The sequence below is a fragment of the Trichechus manatus genome, unplaced genomic scaffold, assembly GCF_000243295.1.
Source record: "Trichechus manatus latirostris isolate Lorelei unplaced genomic scaffold, TriManLat1.0 scaffold00155, whole genome shotgun sequence".
Taxonomy (NCBI): Eukaryota; Metazoa; Chordata; class Mammalia; order Sirenia; family Trichechidae; genus Trichechus; species Trichechus manatus.
In genome coordinates, this window is record NW_004444091.1 from 3770027 (window position 1) to 3776013 (window position 5987).

General features: G+C 41.9%; 1 pseudogene; it reads right to left on the reverse strand.

Moving 5' to 3' along the window:
- Nucleotides 1-408: 408 nt before the first annotated feature.
- LOC101353851 (HAUS augmin-like complex subunit 1 pseudogene) lies at nucleotides 409-1424 on the reverse strand (annotated as a pseudogene).
- Between the last annotated feature and the right edge of the window lie 4563 nt (nucleotides 1425-5987).

Genomic DNA, 5987 nt, shown 5'->3' on the forward strand with positions numbered 1-5987 from the left:
GGGTCTTTTGTGCTGTTTATGATTTGTTTATGCGAAAGTTTCCCTGAAAGATCTTTTCCAGAATTGACCTAGCTATTGTCTTCATACCTCAGGGCCCAGTTGATGTCTCTCTGTGAGTCCTTGTAAGTCCTTGTCAGTCTGGCTCCAGCTGGGTCACATTCTTTATACAGGAAATAACGGGTCCAATATTATCTCCTAAATCAAATATAAACACTATTTTGTATTTGGGCTCAAAAATACAATAAACAAGCAGAACCTGTATTGTATCAATAATGACATATTATCTCATCTAAGAACACAGAAATTAAGTTACTAAAAAATGCTAAGAGGAAAAGCATTCATTCTTTGAAGTCCTATTCAATTTAATCTGTTAGGGAAAACGACGTTTTTAACGACGTTTATTAGGCTCTAGCACAGATCCATCATCTCCACTTTCTGTGTAAATTCAGCTTCAGTGGTATCCAATTTTCTCTTTGCTTCTTCAATTTTCACTTGAGCAAGAAATGGATTCAGCATTCGACATTCAATCTAAATAGGATTCCAATTTTTCTTCAAAGGTATAGTCTGTCGTTTTAGTTCTGCCAGTTTCTCTGATAGTGCTACCAATGACTGGTGAGACAGAGAAGCATCCATGCCTCTGGCTGAAAGTTGCTCCTCTGCAGCTTTAGCTCCAAATCTGAACTCCTCTGATTTTGCTTTTAGGAAGTCCATGTTCTGAAGACGATGATCAACTTTGGCTTTTTCCCTTGAGAGATGCTGCTCTGCTTTCTTGATATCCTCTTGTAGATATTTTTCTAATACTAAAGTTCCAGTTAGATTTTTTTCAAGTTTTGTCAACTCAAACTTGATTTCTACATTTTTGGATTTGGTAAGAAAAGATCAGAGGCCAAATCATTCACTGCAGGAATAAAACTAGTTAGTGAGGTATCCTTTGTCTCAAGCACCACTGCAATGCCAACCAAAGCATTCAGATGCCTGGAACCAGCCCTAGAGAGATTTGCAGGGGAAAAATTCACACTCTCCATGAGAAGGACTTGAAAATGTTTAGCTTCTGATTCATGTTCACTTGCTTTCTTTTTCAAGTCCTCTATTACCAGAGAGACTTCCCTGTCCCAGGCCTTGTTGCATTCTGAAAGGTGAAATAAAATCTCTGTGGTCCATGGAGTCATCTCATATTGTGGAATGGGATGATCTCCAAGTATTTTTTTCAACCAGGCAGCTACCTGAGCTCCTTTCTCCAGCTGATCTCCTTTCTCCTGCTGAGCTCCTTGTTCCTGCTGTGCCACCATAGCAACAGTTCCTGTCACCCTTGATTATTTTTTGACACCCCTGAGCCCACACTCCAGCCTGGCAGAGTTGGGCAGCAGTGGGAGGAGAGGCTCCAGTCCAGAATCTCAGCCTGAGTTTTGTTTGCCACTTAGTATTTTCTTAGAGAGTCAGAGAGGTCACCAAATTTTGTCTCAAAGTAAGAAAATGCAGAGGTATTGAGAAGTGATGTCAGCACTTTGCAAACTATACAATCCAAAGCATTTTTCTTCCTCTTAAGACCAGCCATGTCCTTAGCCTGATTTAGTCTTTTAAGTGTGTGTGTAACAGGGGTAGGGGGGCAGAGTTCATTTGGAACCAGGATGGACTTTCCCAGGGTACTTTTGAATCCTCTGCTTGTCCCCTCTGCACTCTGCTGCAGATCCCTCAGTTCCATTGCCCTACTCCATGGAGCACAAGACCAACCTCTCCTCCATTCTAGTCCCAACCCCACTCACAGACTTACAACTCCATGATGTCACAGCCAGCTTTGGTCTCTGCCCACATGACAACCCTCACGCCCAAAGCCAGAGGCCCAGCCAGTGCTTTAAGTCACCTTCACTGGGCTCAGTGAGCTAAAGCACTCTCAGGGGACCCTTTCAGATGGTCCGTGGTTTCCTCTGACAGCGTTAGTCAGGATGGCCAAGGACATCAGTGATGTTCTGGGAGGAGAACAAAGGAGGGGGGCCTTTGAGCACCTCTGGGCCATAGAGGTATCATAGAGCAAAAACGGCAGAGCCTGGTTGAAATTAAAACTAAAGAGTATTCATTGAGAGGCAAGGCAACTTGCAAATTGGGAATCACAAAGTCCAGAAAATTCATAACAAAGTGATCTGAGGAGTAGACAGTTCAGGGAGTTTTTATAAGAAAATACAAGGATCTTCTGAAAACTAAACAATTATGCTCATCAAAAGACTTCCCCAAAAGAGTAAAAGAGAACCTACAGACTGGGAAAAAAATTTTGGCTATGACAAATCCGATAAGGTCCTAATCTCTAAAATCTACAGGAAAATCCAACACCTCTACAAAAAGAGACAAATAGTCCAATTAAAAAATGGGCAAAGGAAATGAACAGACACTTCACCAAAGATGACATTCAAGTGGCTAACAGACACATGAGGAAATGCTCACGATCACTAGCCATTAGAGAAATGCAAATCAAAATCACAATGAGATACCATCTCACCCCAGCATTACTGGCACGAATCAAAAAATCACAAAATAACAAATGTTGGAGAGGCTTTGGGAAGATTAGAACTCTTAGGCACTGCTCGTGGGAATGCAAAATGGTACAACCATTTTGGAAAATGATATGGTGCTTCCTTAGAAAGCTAGAAGTAGAAATACCATATGATCCAGCAATCCCACTCCTAGGAATATATCCTAGAGAAATAAGAGCCATCACACAAATAGACATATGCACACTCAGGTTCATTGTAGCATTGTTCACAATAGCAAAAAGATGGAAACAATCTAAGTGACCATCAACAGATGAATGGATAAACAAACTATAGTACATACACACAATAGAGTAGTACGCAATGATAAAGAGCAATAATGAATCTGCAAAACATCTCACAACATGGATGAATCTGGAAGACATTATGCTAAGTGAAATAAGTCAATCACAAAAGGACAAATATTGTATGAGACCACTACTATAAAAACTCATGAAAAGGTTTACATACAAAAAGAAAAAATCTTTGATGGTTACAAGGGAGGGGAGGGTTAGGGAGGGAAAAACACTAAATAGACAAAGGTAAGTGATAACTTTGGTAAAGGGTAAGACAGTACACAATCCTGGGGAAGCCAGAAAAACTTGTCCAAGGCAAGGTCATGGACGCTCCATAGACACATCCAAACTCCCTGAGGGACAGAATTACTGGGCTGAGGGCTGTGGGGACCATGGTCTCAGGGAATATCTAGCTCAATTGGCATAACATAGTTTATAAAGAAAATGTTCTACATTCTACTTTGGTGAGTAGCATCTGGGGTCTTAAAAGCTTGTGAGTGGCCATCTAAGATACTCCACTGGTCTCACCCCGTCAGAAGCAAGGGAGAATGAAGAAAACCAAAGACACAAGCCAAAGATTAGTCCAAGGGACTGATGGAGCACAACTACCCAGCCTCCATCAGACTGAGTCCAGCATGGCTAGATGGTGCCCAGCTACCACCACTGATTGCTCTGACAGGGATCACAATAGAGGGTCCCGGACAGAGCAGGAGAAAAATGTAGAACAAAGTCTAACTCACAAAAAAAAGACCAGACTTACTGACCTGACAGAGACTGGAGGAACCCCAAGAGTATGGCCCCCAGACACCCTTTAAGTTCAGTACTGAGCTCACACCTGAGATTCACCCTTCAGCCAAAGATCAGACAGGCCCATAAAACAAAGTGAGACTGGGGGGGCACACCAGCCTAGGGGCAAGGACTAGAAGGCAGGAGGGGACAGGAAAGCTGGTAATAGAGAGCCCAAGGTTGAGAAGGGAGAGTATTGACATGTCATTGGTAACTGTCTTAGGCTGGGTTCTCTAGAGAAGCAAAACCAGTAAAGCGTATAAATACATATATAGAAAGAGAGATTTATATCAAGGAAACAGCTTACGCGATTGTAGAGGCTAGAACGTCCCAAGTCCGTGGATCAGGGTAGAGGCCTCTACCAAGTCATGCAGTCACAGAAGCTGGCGAGCTCGAGATCAGCAGGTTGGAGAGCAGGGCTCTGCTCACAGGCTATGAAGGTTGACAAATTCCAAGATCAGCAGGCAAAACCACAAGGTTTCTCCTGATTCACGTAGCTGCAGAGGCTGGTGAACTCAAGATCAGCAGGTCAGAGAGTAGAGCTCTGCTCACAGGCTGTGAAGATTGGCGAATCCCAAGTTTGGCAGATAAGCTGACAGCTCAAGTCCCAAGAACTGGAGATGAGATGACAGGAAGCAGCCGCAGGATCCAGAGTGAGCAAAAAGCCAGAATGTCTGCTTATATTCAGATGCAGGCCACACCCCCAAGGAGATTCCCTTTCGTCTGATTGGCTACTCACAGTATATTCAGTCATGGGAGTGAGATCACATTAAAACACTGAGAATCATGGCCCAGCCAAGTTGACACACAATCTCAACCATCACAGTAACCAATGTCACAAAATTTGTGTACTAACTGCTTAATGAGAAGCTAGTTTGTTCTGTAAAACTTCATGAAAATACACATATGTAATAGATATATACCTTTTCAAGGAAAAAAAAAGAAAATACAAGGAACTTCAGTAAAAATTCTGTGATTGATTGGCATTTAGGTAATAGTTACAAAACTGGGTGAAGGTACATTTTGTTGATAGGAGATTTTTTTAAGTTACAAAGTAATCATTAAATTGGGTACATCTGGCCTCGAAACAATCATGAGCCCCTCCTTGCATGACTTCAGGGAGGACATGCGTAATTATAAGGTTTATCTTGAGTAAGCATCTGTTCTGAGAATTTGGACTCCTTTTCCTGAACAGGGAGTGTTCTTAAGCAAGTAAAACCTTCAAGTAAACAAAATCACGTTCTTAAAATTATTTACCAAGGTTGAGAAGGGAGAGGGTTGACATGTCGTGGGGTTGTTAACCAATGTCATAAAACAATATGTGTACTGACTGTTTAATGAGAAACTGTTTGTTCTGTAAACCTTCACCTAAAGTACAATTTAAAAAATTAAAAAAATTATTTACCAAGTGTGAATGTTAAGGTTTTGTGTCCACTTGGCTGGGCCATGATTCTCAGTGGTTTGGCAGTCGTATGATGATGTGATAACTTCCATGATGAGATTTGATATAATAAGATCACCTCCATGATGGGATCTACTGTGAGTAGCCAATCAGTTGAAAGGGAATTTCCTTGGGGGTTTGGCCTGCATCAAATAAAAGTACTTTATGGCAAGGTTTGTGGGCTTTTGCTCACTCTGAATCCTGCAGCAAGCTCCTGTTCATCTGACCTCTGATTCTTGGAACTTGAGCTAGCAGCTTACCTGCTGTCTTGCCTGCCAATCTTGTGCTTCATTGAACTTTGAAGCCTGTGAGTAAGACCCTGCTGTCTGATCTGCTGATCTTGGGTTCAACAGCCCCTGGAGCTATGTGAATCAGGAGAGGTCTCTATCCTGACTCACGGACTTGGGACGTTCTAGCCTCTACAATTGCATGAGCCATTTTCTTGATATAAATCTTTGTATATTTATACACCTTACTGTTTTGCTTCTCTAGAGAACTCAGCTTAAGACACCAAATATTTTCTCAGGTTACAGTGAAGAGTTACAGAAATGACAGGCTGCATACTCAATGCAGAAGTTACTTTTGATACAAAATGGAGTCTTAGCCTCAGACTGTAGCATACCCATCATCTCATGTCAGGAGTCCTAAGTTAATTTGGGGTGTTCTTATTCAATGCCCCCTTTTGATCATGAACCTTATTAGAAAGAGATTCCGTGATCACATCGTAAGTCTTTTGTCTTGCTGGGCTAGAAGTCTCATTTTCAGGGTGAGTTGGCTTTCAAATTTTTCTGATCATCCGCAAAGGAGCAACTCGTTTTCGGTAAGGTCTTTTCTCATTGGATGGTAGTCTGTATCTACAGACATTTAAGAACCTGTACACCATAATTAGATAGCCAGGCACCATCAAATGTTAAATAGTGGCTCGTTAGATGATTGTCTGTC